Source organism: Bos javanicus, chromosome 4 (assembly GCF_032452875.1).
Source record: "Bos javanicus breed banteng chromosome 4, ARS-OSU_banteng_1.0, whole genome shotgun sequence".
Classification (NCBI taxonomy): Eukaryota; Metazoa; Chordata; class Mammalia; order Artiodactyla; family Bovidae; genus Bos; species Bos javanicus.
The window spans coordinates 82,089,635-82,108,111 of record NC_083871.1 but is presented as its reverse complement, the minus strand read 5'-3'; the positions used below and the strand labels follow the sequence as shown (position 1 = coordinate 82,108,111).

At 40.7% G+C, this 18,477-nt stretch overlaps 1 protein-coding gene and 1 long non-coding RNA gene across 2 annotated transcripts in view; one reads left to right on the top strand and one right to left on the bottom strand.

Annotated features, from left to right (window-relative positions):
• POU6F2 (POU class 6 homeobox 2) overlaps positions 1 to 18,477 on the top strand; it is a 389,805-nt gene that overhangs the window by 275,639 nt on the left and 95,689 nt on the right. The window lies entirely within an intron of this gene.
• Positions 1 to 18,477, bottom strand: part of LOC133246326 (uncharacterized) — a 29,373-nt gene that overhangs the window by 6,299 nt on the left and 4,597 nt on the right. Inside the window, exon 2 of the long non-coding RNA XR_009736010.1 lies at positions 11,296 to 11,481. This is a non-coding gene — a long non-coding RNA (uncharacterized LOC133246326). The remainder of the gene's footprint in view (positions 1 to 11,295; positions 11,482 to 18,477) is intronic.

Here is an 18,477-nt window from a genome sequence, read left to right as displayed (position 1 = left end):
TGACAATAGATATTATAATCCAAGGAGGACTATGAGACAAACAGACCCACTCGAAGTTGAAAAAAAGAAAATAATCATGGGAATTATAATGCATGTGTACACCATAAAATGATGCACGGCACACTACGTAAAACCCCATATAAGCTAGAATGCAGCTAATAATGATAATGCATTTTGTAGTTTTTGTATACATGAAAGAGGCTAGGAGGATTTCTGAAAAGGGGACCATTGCAGAGGGAGGGTGAACACAGCACAGGCCAGGACTGGACCTGGGAGATGTGCGGAGGGCAGGGAGAGAGAGAATCGGAGCCTTGTGCTTGTATCATCTTAAAGAATTCTCACTTCAACCCCCATAACCTTGGTTTCGCCATCCATATTATTAAGAAGTAAAAATTCTTTCCTTCTATATTCCCAATGTTGTGGTTTTTAACACATGAGTAAACAGGAAGCATCTTGGTGATGCTGGTTCTGCCCTTAACTAGCTCTGTGACCTTGGGTAAGCCACCTAGTCTGTGGGACTCAATGTGTCACTTACTACATGAAAAGTTTGCATTAGATGACCTTTAAGTTCATTTTAGCTTTACATTCTGTTTATGAAATAGCACAAATAAAGTGATTTGAAGTATATATGTACAACACCATAACCCACAACACACATGCAGGACTCAAGAGATACTCTTGATAGTATTTGGCTAATATTTGCCATGTGTCTTGAAATTTACAAAGTACATTTTTAAAAATTTATCTATTTATTTTTGGCTGTGCTGGGTCTTTGTTGCTGTGCAGGTTTTTCTCTAATTGTGGCAAGTAGGGGCTCCTCTCCAGTTGCTGTGTTCGGGCTTCTCACTGCCGTGGCTTCTCTTGTCGGAGAGCACCGGCTCTGGGGTTCACTGACTTCAGTACTTGTGGCTCCCAGGCTCTAGAGCACGGGCTAGATTGTTGTGACTCTCAGGCTTAGTTGCTCCTCGGCATGTGGGATCTTCCAGATCAGGGATCGAACCCAGGTATCCTGCATTGGTAGGCAGATTCTTCACCACTGAGCCACCAGGGAAGCCCTGAAGTACATTTCTATATGCATTATTTCATGCATTTAGCCTCACAGGTTCACAGTTCTGATTGAAATAATCATTATCATTGTTCAAATGTATCTTATACTCTCTAAAGACTTCAGCTTCTCATTTTCTCCTCACAACAACCCAGAAAAGAAAAAAAATCATCTTTATTCAGATCCAAGAGTATTAGAAAGTTGAAGCAACTTCCTCAGCATCACTGTCAGACTTCAAGGCACTTCAATTTGTATTTTACTGTCTCTGCAATGTTCATTGGAGTGTTGGCCAAAATTTTTTATTTCCTAATTTGGCTGCCAGCATTTTTGTAAGGCAGCATTTCTCAAAGTGTCTTCCACAAAACTCTAGTCCAAAGGGAGTTTATTGAAAATGGATTCTGTGGTAGGTAGGTAAGTAGGTAAATAGATGTGTGTGTGTGTGTGTGTCTGTGTGTGTGCCTAGTCACTCAGTTGTGTCCAACTCTTTGTAACCCCATGGACTGTAGCCCGTCATGCTCCTCTGTCCATGTGATTTTCCAGACAAGAATACTGGAACGGGTTGCCATTTCCTACTCCAGGGGATCTTCCCAACCCAGGGATCAAACTTGCACATGCTGTGTTGGCAGGAGGATTCTTTACCACTGAGCCACCTGGGAAGCCATATAGATAGGGAGGGAGATACATAGATAGACAGACAGATAGACATCACTGTTGTACAGTGTATGCTGTTCCTCAATATTTCTTGATGAATATTAGAATACTAAAAGTTGAAAGACATCCTGTAGTAAAGATGTCTAGTGTAAATTATTTAAGAAATAATTTAGAAAAAAATACCCAAATATATAATCATTGAACCTTTTTTTTCATGTAACACTTATTAAAATCCCATAGAAAATCTTTCAGGAACCAGTACTTCAAGGCTTCCTTCTCTATTGTAGTATCCACACAACTAAAATAACCTTGCATCTGCTTACCTAGAACTTCATGGAAAAATCCACAGATCTAATCCAATGGACAATGGAGAAAAGGAAAGTATAGAAAGATGGGGAAAGGAAAGAAAGAAAAACTCAAAACCAAAGCAAGAGCAGAGAAAGCCAAAACCAAGGGTGGTCTTCACAGTTGACAGCAAGCAAAATCACTAAGTGAAAAAACAAAGGTCTGACTGGAGTGCCCCCTCTTGGGGCTGAGGTCTTAGGGATTCTTTCTCCTTCAGGTGGTCCTTCCTCCATCTCCTCTTCTTCACTGCCATGATTTCTTCTCTTCACACACACTACACCTGGAGTCGTTCCTCCCCACAGCAGGGCCACATAGTGACCACTGGACCCCAGAGCCCCTGGCAAGTCCGTGGAACCAACAGGACAGCCAGAAGGGACACCCTCCCCTCCCCTCACCTCTACCGTCCTGTCTTGTGACTGAGGAATTTCCAGGGATCAAGAGAGTCCCTAGTACCCTCAATCTCAGTCTCCATCCCTGTGTTTTAAGAGGGGTTAGATTCCAAACAACAGGTCAAGTCAGTCTAAAATCTACAGCAGTTAAGTCCTCTAGAATACTAGGCCCTGTGTCTCTGGGGGCATTCTTACAGTTATAAGACTCTTGTCCTGGCTCTTTTTCTGTTTCCTATTTAAAAGAGAAAAACAAAAACAAACAAAAAAAAAAACCTCCAAGGCACTGGTGTTTTCCTTCTCTTTTATCCCCCACTGTTGAGAAGTAAATTGGGCACTCTGGCTTCAAACGCACCATGTTGAGAAGACCAGTTCCAGAGCCTCTTCTTTCATGCATAAGAGAAACCCACATGTCAAAGCCTCAGATGCCCCTCAGAGTGGCCGTCCACGGGAAAGGGCAATTCTGTCTCTTCAGCCACTTGTCAGTGGGGAGGCCTGCGAGGCCACAGGTGAACACCGTGGTGGATTTGTATGCTGACGGCTGTCTTCTGGAAACTAATGTCTGAAGGCCCAGTTGGGCTCCAGTCAATGCCGCCTTTCCAGCCTGATACACTTTGTCTGAACTGTCATTTGTCAGGGATCCACCTGGCGCCACCACTTAGATTTCTACACCAGAAGATATTTAACTGACATTGAAAAGAAGTAAAGTTAGGGATCTCCTTCTTTTTCTCAGCTGGACTCCATACCCTCCCAGAGGCTAGCTGCTCTTTCCAGAGTTGAACTCTTTGTCCTTTGCACTGGGAGGTTACCAATGTGGCGTTTAAAGAGAGCAGAGTGATGTGAAAGGCTTCAGAGAGGATAAGATTTCAGAGAAACCCTCTCACTTCCCCCAAGGAAAGCACTCCTGTGTCTGGCTGGCTTGTAAACATCTAATATTTTAAATCAGAGGGAAAATAACCTTGTGCTCTTGTCTATGGTTCTAAGAAGTAACATTCTTAGAGTAGTTATTACCTTCAGTATTCTGTACCCCATGAAAGAAGTTTGAACAATTGAGGATGAAAACCAAATGGTTCTTGGAAGCAACCTGGACACAGCAAGGAGTTACTAAAGGCACAAAGCAAAGATGGGGTATTTTCCAAACTCCCTGTAACAATCACAGTGGATTCATTTTAAGCATCTTCAAGGCACAACCTGCATACCAGATTTTCATTGGCAGTTAGTATCCTTAAGTGACAAAGTGGAGATCTTCATACCAGAAAGAAAGACCCCTGAATATTTTCTACACTCCAAGGGCCCATCATCTCACTGCCTTGCTTAACTTTCTCCCTCTTTTTGACTCCCTGAAGTCACACCATCTCCAAACAGCTGGAGGCATGCCCACACCACCCACTATATTTTGTTCAATCTTTACTTTCTTTTCCAAAAAAAAATTTCCAAAGTCAATGCCAGTGATTCTTTGCATTGGACACACTTTGGGATTACCTGAGGAGTTTTTTAAGAATACCAATGCCTGGGTCCCACTCAGAGATTCTGATGGAAACTGAGTGGTGTAAAATATGGATATGAGCATTTTTTAAGTTCCCCAGGAGACTCCAATGTGGGGCCAGAGTTCCAGACAACTACCTATTGTCTTATAAATAGGCACCCAATTGTTCATTTCTAAAAGAGCAAATTCCTACCTCTTGTTTATACAAAATACTTTTTACTGGCTGTGTTGGTTGCATGAGTTGGCGCTAACTTTACTTCTATGATACAATAAAACTAGCTCTACATTTCTCAAAAGAATGAGCCCATGTTACTTCTACCCTGTGCCATCCCCAGATTCACAACCATCACAGAATGAAAAGAACCGTATCTGTACTTTTTGATCCACTAAATAGTCTCCCTAATTCTGAAGCTGAGTTATTAGCCAATATTTGCAGAAGAATCTCAAACCTGGTGATTCACATCTGATACTCAAAATATAACAGACAAAATGCATAATCCTTTTCTCCCCAAAAAGAGCAACTGCTACTGATTGAAAACTAGTTAGATATTCCAAATGCTGATAAAACATTGACTCATCTAATCTGTACTAAGGCTTTCCAAGCTTTTGTTTACATATGAATCCCCCTAGGACCTTGACAAATGTAGACTCTGACTCAGTTCTCAGGTATAAAGTGCACACCAGAGTCTGCATTTCCAACTAGCTCTCAAGTGAGGCTGATGCTCTGGTGTAGCCAACTCTACACCATAAACCTTCAGCGCCCCACTAGCTTCATTTCACAGATGAGGAAGTTAAGAGGAAAGACTTAAGAGAGGCAAGGTTCAAACCGAAGTCTACCTGACCTAAAACATTGTCCACTGGGCGAATCTGCCTCACTGTGTCTTTTTCCACTGTGGCATGTCCATCTTTTAGAAGAGATCTTACTTAAAGCACATAATAATTTGTCTCCTTTCAGATGAAGATGGAGGTAGAGGCTCTGCTGGCAGAAAGACTCTTACTTTCTTGTCTTGGTCTTTCTTCCTGATCTCAGTCTTGATCTCATCATGGCTCGAGAACCAGTAACTCTGAGGTTGGGGTTGAGGTCTCAACCACATCTTCTCTTTATTTAATAAATGCGCTAGTTTTGTTGAAACTGTTTCCACCAAATTGAAACTCAAGAGATGAAAGTGGTGTGTGGCCACTGACTACCTTAGAGCTGAGGGAGCCAGCAGGATCTTTGTGAGAAGGCAGAGTCTCATTCCACTCGTTAGGCCCAAGATCACCTGGCTACAGAACCAGGTACAAAGATCACGCTGACCTACTTTCCTTCCTCCATCTTGCATGCAGCATGAAAGTGCACTTGAGACTGTCTCCTTTGGTAGCGGGTGAAGGAGTGTCCTCTTCCATCATCATCTCAATACACTTTTTTTTTTTTTTAAAGCAAAAGCCAAGCTGCTTTCCTGGTGATTCAGATGGTAGAGAATCTGCCTGCAATGCAGGAGACCTGAGTTCAATCTCTGGGTTAGGAAGATCCTCTGGAGAAGGAAATGGCAACCCACTCCAGTATTCTTGCCTGGAGAATCCCAAGGACAGAGGAGCTTGTCAGGCTACAGTTCATGGGGTCACAAAGAGTCAGATATGACTGAATGACTAACACACACATGCAAAACAGGTAACAGAATCATTCAGACAGAGTCAGAATGGTGAAGAATCCTATTGTGCAGCTTATAAAACTTCTCAACCCTCTTAATCAGGGGTACAAAATGACGTTCAAACGCAGCATCTTCACTCCAGCCACATTTGTTTTCCAAGAGGCCATTCCTATCAGAATAGAGAATTTGCTTTATGATCACTGAAAGCTGTGCAATCATGGTGAGGCGTTGTCTGCTCCATAAAATGCAAAATAAGTCTTCAAAAGCATCTGCTCTTTTGAAGTTCTTGCCTGTTGTTTTGTACTTCCTGTAAGTAACCATGTAGACACAGTAACCCAGGCACATCCTTGACACCAGTCCAATGTCTGTCTGTACCGGATCAGACAGGCAGGTCTTGCTTGTTAACATCATCTTCAAAGAACAGAGACTAGGGATTTTCCTGTTGGTCCAGTGGCTAAGACTCTGCACTCCCAATGCAGGGGGCCTGAGTTCAATCGCTGGTCAGGGAACTAGATCCACAACTAAGACCCAGTGCAGTCCAATAAATAAATAATGAATATTTTAAAAAAGAAGGCAGAGACCACCTACCAGACTTGTACAAGTATCAGCCCCTAACCTTAGGAAGCATATATGAATGCACAGGTTGACCTAAAAGAAAACAAATTGAAGAAGTACACCCTTAAATCCTGCCAATGCAAATCCAATGCATAGAGGCTGGCTGGACTCTTGCATTAAAAGGTTAGGCTCTATGTGTGTGTATAGACTTGAAATCTTCATAGTTATATGTCTGTGTGTTCCATATTTGTGTGTGAACATCTCTGTGTTTCTTTGATACATACGTATGCACTTGTATATTTAAAATCTTTTTCATAAACACCAATTCAGGGATTCTGTCAAGTGTCCACTTACATACTTACAAGGTTATCCACGGAGTCTGGGCAGATCAGTGGAGTGTGAGCACATGGGGAGAAATGACATTGTCTGGAGCTTTCTTTTCTTCACTTTTCTGCCCAGGATGTTTTGAGAGAATGACTAAGCAGTGCTGGAGATTATGAGTTTGCTTAAGTGTGAATGGGTGATGGCTGGGTGCCGCACAGCCCTCCCCAAAGGTGATTGACTGGGGCGGCAGGTCTTCACACTTGATGCCTGGATTTGACTCGGAAAGTCTGCCAAGTCTTTTACTCGGAAATTTATCTTAATTAGATCTGAAAGACCTGCCACAGCAGAATAGTCACACCGATTAAAATGAAAAACAGGAGAAATTACTGATCAAATTAATCATAATGTCGGGTTACAGCTGTAGGTCTGATGTAATTTGCCAGTCCAGTGAGTTACATCGGCCCCGGCCCAGGAAAGGGAGCTGGTTTTATGCTGATCCGTAACACCCGCCCGCTCCAGGCAGCCCAGCAGGAGGCTGATTCCATTCATTTTCCTGGCTTGCTCTGACCTCCATGCAGCAACTAGAAACAAATCAGGCACCAAACAAATGCAGGGATGGGAGGAGGTAAACGAGAAATATTCTCTTACCCCAGTGATCATACTCTTTCAAGAATGGTGAGCTTCTAAAACTGGGCCCTCAGGCTTGGGCCTTTGTGCCTGTCGGGATTCAGGCTTTTGGTTTTTCTACTTAACCTCCTTTTAGTTTTCCTTGCAGTGACCTGACATTGATTAGATGCAGAATGAGAATCAAAAGGTCAGAGGACAAAATCTCTGGCTCCAAGCCAGCAGAAGAAAAACCTTTAGAAAAATCTCCTTGCCAACCTGTCTCTACAACTCTGGTGTGGATTGAAATAATCTAAAGTGTCACAACAGAGGAGGAAGAAACCTAGCCAGTACAAGCTGATTGTTCCCCTGAGGGCATGGCCCTGGTATTCTAATTTTAAAATAAACACCACTTTACCCCATGCTGTGTGTTTGGGGTGGAGGTGGAATATACTTCTTTATTAAAGAAAACAAATCAGGGTCCTGATTCTTTTCAGTGTCTAGCCCTGACACTGAGCTGTGATTCATTCAGTGTTTACAAAACCTGTCTCTCCATTAGCAATACAGAGAAAGGGGCCTTAAAGTGCACCCTAGTATAGACATTCCATGGTTAGATTTTAAGTGCAATGTAGGACCAAGTAGGAACAGGAGAAGGAGGCCTCCTCCCCAATCAGTAGTTATAAGACCTTTCTCTCTGACCCTGTGATGGGTTGTCCAAATCCGACTCATTCATCCCTGGACCAGATGCTTATACCCTTTTACTTCCAGTCTGAAAAGGCCCCCATCCTTTCTCCATCCCATTGAGAATGAATCTGGTAAATGACAGAGAGAGGCAGTCATAGAACACCAGGTGGTCTTGGCACTCAACAGGCTACACTTTTTGGACCTTTTTATGGTGCCTGATGAAGAATCAGGTGGGACCACATGCCCAGATTGGGGAAGGCTAAAATAACCACATTTTGAGTGATTATCTTATCGGTTTAGTAATTTGTAACCAGAATTTTGTAAAAAAAACAAAAGCTTCAGTTTAAATTATATACATGTAGATATATAGAGTTACATACAGGCATAGATATGTAGATATAGAGAGAAGAGAGAGAGATTTATATGCATGTATGTTCTGAAGGAGATCAGCCCTGGGATTTCTTTGGAAGGAATGATGCTAAAGCTGAAACTCCAGTACTTTGGCCACCTCATGCAAAGAGTTGACTCATTGGAAAAGACTCTGATGCTGGGAGGGATTGGGGGCAGGAGAGGAAGGGGACGACAGAGGATGAGATAGCTGGATGGCATCACTGAATCGATGGACGTGAGTCTGAGTGAACTCTGGGAGTTGGTGATGGACAGGGAGGCCTGGCGTGCTACGATTCATGGGGTCGCAAAGAGTCGGACACGACTGAGCGACTGATCTGATCTGCTCTGATCTGATGTATATATATGGGAAGATCCCCAGGAGAAGGAGATGGCAACCCACTCCAGTATTCTTGCCTGGAGAATCCATGGACAGAGGAGCCTGGCAGGCTACAGTCTATGGGGTTGCAAGAGTCAGACACGACTGAGCGACTAAGCACACACATGTATATGTATATTTCTGTATGCATGTGTGTACTGGTTTGAGTTATAAGATGTATTTCTTACTGTAAGGCAAGATCGGAAGAATTTGAAAAACACTTCTTTGAAAGACCTAGCTCTTAAGCAGGCAGAAGTGGGAATTCTTAGACATATAACAACTCAGGGCTTCCCTGGTGGCTCAGAGGGTAGAGCGTCTGCCTGCAATATGGCAGACCCGGCTTTGATTCCGGGGTCGGGAAGATCCCCTGGAGAAGAAAATGGCAACCCACTCCAGTATTCTTGCCTGGAGAATACCATGGACAGAGGAGCCTGGTAGACTACAGTCCATGGGGTCGCAAAGAGTCAGACACGACTGAGCGACTTCACTTTCACTTTCACACTTTAACAACTCAGGAAGCAGATTTAGAGAAGGGAATGACTACCCACTTCAGTATTCTTGCCTGGAGCATTCCATGGACAGAGGACCCTGGTGGGCTACAGTCCATGGGGTCACAAAGAGTCAGATGTGACTGAGCGACTAACACTTTCACTTTCAACAAACTGAATGTGCTGATGAGCTCCTAAATGCTAAACATCATCCCCAGTGGTTAAAAGACCAAAACATTAATGCAAACCCCTCACTTCCAGCCACCACACATTTGAACTGCAGGGAAATTCGAGATTCAACATTATACCACTATCCAGGCAACTGAAAACTCACACAAAATGAAGAGTTTAACAAATTAATTGAGAAACAAAATAATATATTAAAAGCTAAGTTATCCCACCAGAAATGAGATGATTCAAAAGAGAACAAGAAAGGGGGGAGAAAATGGCTGTGAGAAAGCATAGGGCCCCACACTGATGAACTGACTGTTTTAGGTTTGTTAGGATTCACCATGGGACAAAGTCTTTCTAGGAGTTGCAGGCCAGAAGCCAGGTCCCTGGGGCCTGGTCAGAGGAATCGTGGGCTGGAACATCCAAGGCGTCTGGAATTTTCCTCAGTTCTCCTACCTGGTCTGGCTCTCCTCCTCCCTGTTCTGGTCTTTTGTAATTCTGTTTTCTCCCTGATTCTGTCTGCTTTGCAAATGACAGGCAAGCAAAACTTCCTGAAAGAACACTCTGTTCGCATTCGCCCTCATTCGCAAGGTTCTTTTTTGACTTTCATAACCTGCCTACTCTTCACCCATCTCCCTCCTCCCTCCACTGCCCTAACTGCCCTCCACCCGCCACTCCCCAGGCCCTGCAGCCACCTTCCTGACTCTGTGAGTGCCAGACCCATTGCCAAGACCTCCCACTCTTCTCACCACGGATCCCTCCTGGCTCCTGTTACCTCCTACTCCTTCCACATAGCACCCACGCTTGCCCAGTGCTCAATAATTGCTCTGTTCTCTGAACTCACATGATGAACACTTAACGTATGCAATTTTAGTCATTCTGGGTTTGTTTTTTTCCTTTTTTTTCATGGACAAAGTTGTTATCCTGCTTGAATTATAAGCCCCTTAAGAACAGACACTAAGTCTCACACCTCTGTACATCCCGGCACTGTCAATAATTGTGATGAGTGATGATTTCTCACTTAACAGCTATTCATTTCACAAATCTGGAAGTGCCTGTGACCTATTTTAAATTTATTTGCAAAATGACTCGATGAATTCCTAATGAAAGAAATATTGCCTATTTATTTTTATATTTAGGAAAATGCCTGGCACATAGAGTAAAGGCCATAAGTAAATAGAGTTTATTACGACCATGATTTCTTTGAAATATTTTTCACCCTATTTTTCTTTGCACTGTCTTATCAATGGGCTTTGGGAAATGCAGTCTTCATTTAGACTGCTTGAAATCAGTTCCTTTCATTTGGGATGAAATGTACAATCAAAGCAAGGAACACTATTTTCTAATTAATCTTTTGTTTCTTTTGCCCCACCGTCTCAACAATGTCTGATGGGTCTTGTTATTTAGAATATAATAGAGGAGTGGGCTTTCTTAGTATTTTATAGGTCTGATTGATCTGTGAGTTAAATTATATTTTTCAAAACATAAGAGTGTCACAAAGCAGATAGAAAAACCCAAGGATAAGGAAAGTGGTTCTCCCACCATGGGTGCACCTCACGCCCCCAACAGTGGATACTGGAGACTCTCACTTGACACATTCTGGCTGCCCCAAGCCCCACTAGTAAAGTGGACAAACACATCCAGAATCTCTCGTAGAAAAATGACAATCTGCGTTAAAAAATAAAAACACTAGTGAGCATTCAAGGCATGCTAGGTGTTTTGTATATGCATTCTGACATTGCTTGGTGATCAGTTACAGGAATAAAGACACCAGGACTCAGAGAAGCTGGGAACTTGTCACAGATGGAGTTGGGATTTGAGTCTGTCTGGCTCCAGCCTGGGCAACCGCACATGCCATTTTAACCAGAACGGTCTCTGTGTCTGTCTGCCCAGTGTAGTTACCAGTAGCACCCATTCCGTTCTCAGAACAGTCCTGTTTGGGACATTTAAATTATCTGGGCACCTCATCCCATGTCATGCCACTTCCAACTTTTATCTAGACTTCGTCCACCTGATTTCGCTCCTCTATATGCCATGAAAGTTAAAACATTTGGATGTCTTCTTAATTTACTGAGAAGATGGAATGAGTAGTTCTTATAAATACATTGTCTTCTTACTACCTAACAACTTAACTAAAAAGTTTTCAAAATGTGATCTTACCTGAGACAAGAAAATCCGTGGATGAAGAGCCATAGGAGACACCTTCTTCCTCCAAATGATTTGGAAAAACCTAATGGGATTGTTCTTGGATCCTGGCTGAGATGCCCATTGCCATGTTTATACTTTAGGACAGGGAGGTTCCCCAAGCTCCAGAAAGATGATATTCAAGAAGGATAGACACATATACTATAAGGTGAGGAAAAGAAATCACATACATATGAATGTAGAAATAATGGGTTTAAAAAAAAAATCTCAAGGTGAACAATGGCCAAAAATGCAACGTTATTAAAAGGTTTGCAGGTAACATGGAGGAGAAAGAGTACAGAGTTTCATAAACAAAGGTGAGGACTCCAGAGCACTGATTGCTCCAGTCTTTCTCCCTCTGGGTGGCTCCTAGGGGTACATCAGAGCAGTCCTGATTCCCAGATTGGCCACACATCAAAACTCCATGGAGAGATTCCTTCAACAAGTAAATTGTAAGAAAAAGAGACAGAGAGGAGGACCTGGAGGATTGGACCTGTAGGTCAAAAGACATAGCAACTGATTTCATTACATGAACTTTGTTTAGATTAGGATCCAAGCAAGCTACAAAAAAGCAAAAAGAATGACATTTATGACACAGATGGAAATATGACTACTGACTTGGAAATCTGATGATGTTAAGGAATTACTTTTAATATTTTTAGGTATGATGATGATATGTAGTTATATTTTTAAGAATGTCTTTTGAAGATACTGAAATACTTACAAGTGAAATAATAGGATGTCTGGAACATTTTTTAAAAGGATAGGGAAAGGAAAATAATATATGGCTGAGAGTTGTTGGGTGAGGAATAAATGGAAGAAGATTGACCACGAGTTGATAATTATTAAAGCGGGTGATGCGTTCATGGGAGTTATACTATTGTGTCTTCTTTTATATTGTTTAATTTTTTGCATGAGAAAAAATTAAAGAAAAAAGCTTTGATCATTTGGTAATATAGACTACATTCACCTGACCTAAGAACTACAAAATCAGAGTCTCTGTGGTAGAGACAGTGATTCCAATGATCAATGAAGTTTGAGAGCACCTGCTCTATAGAATTGTGAAGAATTTATTAGATCAAGATAGGTTAGTTAAGGCTCAGGGGCAGTATACTAAAAATGGCTGATGGGTTAAGACACAGTATCTTAACAGATTTTTCAGCTGAAAGATTAAACAACTGAAGATGGTTGTGAATATCTAAGGAACTGTAAAGACTGGGAAAAGTACTAGAGAACCAAAAATAGAAAAAGTCTTTCCAATTCTCACAAAGGAAAAAAAAAAAGGGAGGACCTCCTCTTCAATTGGGGCAGATTGAATACACTGAATACATTTATCTCCATACTCTCCCACTAAAATGACACCAAAGGAAAACAGTTTGCAATTTTATAAATCTAAAGGGCAAAGAGAAATGGAGAAAAGACAACAGTGGACAAGTAGTGTCAATAAACTTTTGGAAAAGCAGCTGAAGGAGTTAATTAAGCAGAAAAATCTAAATACCAAGGACCTGAAAGAGACATATGATGAGAAGCAAGAAAGCTCTGGAGCCCTCAACAGTCTTGGGGGTTGGAGACAGCAGTGGCTATGAAAGATGAGGGTGGAAGAGAATGTTGGGAAAAACAGGAGGATTGGTTAATGACTATATGATGGACCTTGAGATCCTTAGCTCCTTCCCCAATTCAAGCAGACAGTCAACTATCTCTTGAGCAGCTTAATACATGAGAAACTGACTGAGAGCCAGTCCAGATATGGAGACACAGACATGATTGTATGTAGCAGTGAAGCCCTTACTGATGGGCGGGTCACTGAGGGAAAGTCTGCATCCTGAATGATGGGACCTGGCCTTACTGGGCCACTCAGATTTATACACAGGTGTTCAAATGTGCAGGCATCTCACCACCTCCCTACGTCATACCCCACCCAGGTAATCCATGGATTCTACTTGGGAGAAACTACATGGCTAATCAGAGAGCAAAGACTCAGTTATAAATATCTCCAAAAATACAGCTAGGTATCTGCCGTATTCTTCTTTATGAAAGGACACCACAAAATGACTCAGTATTTTAGAAATGCCTTTGCCTGAACTCAGAAACCAAACCAAAACAGAGTGGGAGAAAAGAAGTTCATAGGAAATAGAGACAACACAGAAAGGAGGAAAACTTTATAAAAACTTCAAAATTAGTATCCTAGAGAATATTCATAGAGAAGACAATGTGTCTATAATACAAAACACATAATAGATGCTACATCCAAGTAACATCTAGAAAACAATCATGTAGATAACAGTTAAAACAATTAAAGCGTAAGTTTGAATTTCAATAGACAGTTTCAAAAATCAAGAAAATCTCTCTGAATGTAGAACAAAAGGACAGAGAATTAGGGGAAAGAAAGAAAGAACAAATCAGTAAACACAGTGAGGGAATATCAGGGGGAGAATAGGAAATCCAAATTCTAACCAACTGAACAAATAAAAATAGAGATGAAATATCAAAGAAATTCAAGAAAAATTTTCAGATTTGGAGGATGTCACCTCATGTAAAGTCCCATTGAAGGCATAACCTGTTTTAATCTCTCAGTCTTGTCTGACTCTTTGAGACCCCATGGACTGTAGCCCAACAGGCTCCTCTGTCCATGGAATTCTCCAGGCAAGAATACTTGAGTGGGTTGCCATGCCCTCCCCCAGAGGATCTTCCCAACCCAGGGATCAAACCCAGGTTTTCTGCATTGCAGGTAGATTCTTTTAACAGTTGAGCTACCAGGGAAGCCCTAATGCATAACCTAATACATGGGGAAAAAATCCTTTTCAAACACATCATTATAAAAATTTTCCAAAGAGAAAAAATTATATATTAAATACAGAGAATAGGGAATCAGAATATCATTGCATTTAGGTAGGTGAACTTGATGGTCCTGTCCAACTCTGAGATTTTTGTGGCCAACACTGAGAAAAAGACAAAAAGGAAATGTACTTCTGTATAAAAACTGGGCATGAGAAGAATATGCTTTCATCACCAGCTGACTTAAGCTTTGGAATAGATGACAGAGGAAAGTTAAATTATCTTCTTGGCAGTGCTTTAAACACAGGTGAAAGTCTAACTGCATGAGGCTTGGTTTAATGCATCTGTGCATCTTATTTGCCTGTGTCCTTCATACCTAATATGAAACCTAGAGAATGGACCATATTTAATGTGGCTATTTGAGACAGCCAGTGGGAAGCTGCTGCATAGCACAGATAGCTCAACTCAGTCTTCTGTGCTGACCTAGAGAGGTGGGATGGGGGGAGGGAGTAGGAGGGAGGGGATAAATGTATGCATATAACTGATTCACTTTGTTGTACAGAGGAAACTAATACATTATAAAGCAGTTATATGCCAGTAGTAAAAATGCAATAACAATATGGCCATTTGAATGTTGTGAACTTCTCAGACTGGTTTGCTCCTGGAGATGACTCCCATGAGGAAAGAGATAATTTTTTTCCTGGGTTTGGTATGAAAGGAGAGAGAGGGAACCTAATATGGAATAAGAGCCCAGCAATGTGTCATTCAGTATGTAAAGGATTTTTCCCATCTATACTGTTTGGTTTTAGAAAGTCTCATTGATGTTTGACCTTCTCATTGGCCCCAAGTACTAGGCATGGCAAGTAGAGAGAAACAGCATCTAACCCAACAAGATTTTCCCATATTTTTTAAAAATTTGTGAATTTATTATAAAAAAAGAAATCCTGGATTATAAAAGTTTACAGTTTGTGGTTTTCCCTACTAAAACTTTAAAAAGCTTCTATATTAAAATATTTTTATGTATAACATGTGCTCTCAGCCCTAATTTATGGAAATAGGAATATAGGCATATTGTAGATTTCAGTTGCTTAAATTAGCTCTTTCCTAGACCAGAGACAGAGAGAAGTAGGAAAAAAAACTACAGGAATGAAATCTTGTTTTGTTTTTCCATATTCCCAGTAGTTTCTGTAACAGCTGATCAGAGTGCTGTCAAATGCGCTGATGAGAGGTTTCCCAAAGTTAATTTTTCTCATAACACAATAACTAAATTTGCTTTAACACTTGAAAAGGCCCATCCATACTAAAAAGAATCAGTTGCTTAATCCTAAAATTAAAGGTTATTGCATGCAAGAGAAAATAATTACATGCTCAAAGTATGGAAAAAAGAAAACTTTTTTTAATATGTAGGTATTTGTATAATTAAAGACTAATCAAGCATGGAAGGTTGCTGACTAAACCAGAAAATGAGATTGTTGGCAAGCAATATTGTAATGTAAATGGCATTTTTGTTTAACTACTAAGAAGCTGGAGAAATGATATCCTGAACAGATTAAAAGCAAACAACATTGATAATAAATATTTATCAGATTCCAAATGCAACACAGAGGATTTTTATATTTTACATGCAACGTTTGTTTGCAGTGAAGTGTTCAGGTACTTTTCAAGGGGTTACTTAACATCCTTGCTCAAAATTGCATTTCCAGATAATATCTTCCTACTGTTAAAGTACATGTGAAATATTAACCAAGGGAAAATGTCCCTTTTGAGATACCATACACAATGTAGTTACCTATTAATTAAGATTTTCTTAATATTAATCCCATAGAATTATGCAAAGATTTTCTAATGAATACAGACATACCTTGGAGATATTGTGGGTTTGGTTCTAGACCAGCACAGAAAGCAAATATCTCAATAAAGCAAGTCACACAATTTTTTTGGTTTCCCAGTGCATATAAAAGTTATATTTATACTATACTATAGTCTCTTGTGTGTAATAGAATATGTCTAAAAAGTCAATGTACATACCTTAATTAAATATTACTAAAAATGCTAACCATCGTCTGAGCCTTCAGTGAGTCATAGAAGTAACATGACTGATCAGAGATCACCATGAGAAATATAATAATCATGAAAAATTTCAAATACTGTGGAAATCACCAAAATGTGATACACAGATGCAAAGTGAGTAGATGCTGCTGGGAAAAATTGGCACAGATAGATTTGCTTGACACTGGGTCGCCACAAACATTCAGTTTGTTAAAAAAAAAAAAAAAACAATATCAGCAATGCACAATGAAACAAAGTATACCTGTATACTGAATGTATTCCTATAGAGAAAGAAAGATGAGGTACCAGTCACACACAGTTATTAAATAAAAAAGAAGCATCAAATGTAAACAATTTCTGTAAATTTAAGGCATATGGTTTAAAGTAGAAAGAGAAAAGAGATTTCCTGGGCAGCCCAGTGTTAAGATTCCACCCTTCCACTGCAAGGGGCACAGGTTCAATCCCTGATCCTGGAACTAAGATCCTTTGTGGTGAGGCCAAAAAATACATAATAAAATAAAAAGTAAAAGTGTCCCTCCATAAAATAGAAAGAAGAAACTGAAATCAACATATAAACATTCTGAGACTTTCTGCAACTATAAAATATAATGTGGTGTGCCCGTTTGTCTTGTATGAGACTTATTTGATTAAATAATATGGATAAAGCACCTTTCAGCACCTAGGAGGTAAAAGTCACCAGTGAATCTCAGTTCTTTTCCTTTCTCACTCTCTGCTAGTTGAGTTCAGTGGCCACTCACAGGTCCATTCTCATGACCACAATATTGCCTTTGGAGACCCTGCTAAGGTATCCAAGTCTGCATTCCACGTAAGCACAAGAGCCTGACCAAATCTGACCCATTAGTATTTCTGAAATGCAAGAGGAGTCTGAGGGGTAGAGAGAGTCTGGATTTTTCTCTTGACCAGAGAGAACTTAGAAATTCAATATGAACAAACATCCCACAAAGAATCCAAAGATTTTAACCTGAGGAAGCCCTCACTGTAAAACTTACTGTTTGTATGTGCTGATTTCCCTATGTTCAGCTCTGATTTGTCCTATGAAGCAAAATTTGCTGCATAACTGTGGGTGTGAGCTCTGAAAAGCAGACTCCTTGACCTACTGATGAAAAATAGGAATGAATTAATCAACAGTAGTTTTCAAAACTCTAATGTTGTGTGCCGCAAGTACGTTGTTTTCACAGACATAATTATAGGTAAGTTTTCAAGAGAAGAGGCAAGATTGTCATTTTTACCTTCAAAAACAATAGAAGATTCACTATTCAGTTTCTAAATTAGAGTCTGTCAGTTTGACTGTTTCTTTTGGGTGTACTGTGTATGGTATGTGATCCAGAAAGTTGAAACCTTGCAGACCTACTACAATGCATTTGGGGATTTTTCAGAAGCAGATTACTGAGTGGCAAGATGATAGCCTCCAGGCTTACTGCTGAAAATTTTTATTTAACTTATTCTCTTCCTAATGTGGTAGTGAAAGTGAAAGAGAAGTCGCTCAGTCTTGTCCGACTCTTTGCGACCCCGTGGACTGTAGCCTACCAGGCTCCTCTATCCATGGGATTCTCCAGGCAAGAACACTGGAGTGGGGTGCCATTTCCTTCTCCACCGGATCTTCCCAAACCCGGGTCTCCCACGTTGGAAGCAGACACTTTAACCTCTGAACCACCTGGTGACATGTACCTATTTTCTGAAGATAGTGGAAAATATCCAATGACAGTTCCAAAAACATTATAAAGTTTATTCTTTCCCTTTTTATGTAACTTATTATGGGAACCCGGAAACAGCATGAAAAGATGTGTTTCTCTACCACTTTCACCCCACTCACGTGGTTTGAAAAGGCCATGGGAAATTGTAAGTTCTGGAGTCTGAAGAAAGAACACCCACAATTGTTTGAGCTCTGGTGTTAGGGAAGACCTGAAGTTATCTGCACTAACCCCCTTGCGCTGTTGGTGGGAATGTAAATTGTTATGGCCACTATGGAAAACAGTATGGAAGTTCCTTTAAAAACTAAAAATAGTGCTACCATGTGACCCAGCGAGCCCACTACTGGGCATATGCCCAGAGAAAATCATAATTCAAAAAGATGTATACACCCCAGTGTTCATCGCAGCACTATTTACAATAGCCAGGACATGGAAGCAGCCTAAATGTCCATAAACAGAGGAATGGATAAAGCAGATATGGTCCATGTATACAATGCAATATTACTCGGCCATAAAAAAGGAACAAAATTAGGTCATTTGTAGAGACATGGATGGACCTAGAGACTGTCATACAAAGTGAAATAAGTCAGAAAGAGAAAAACAAGTGTTGTATATTCATGCA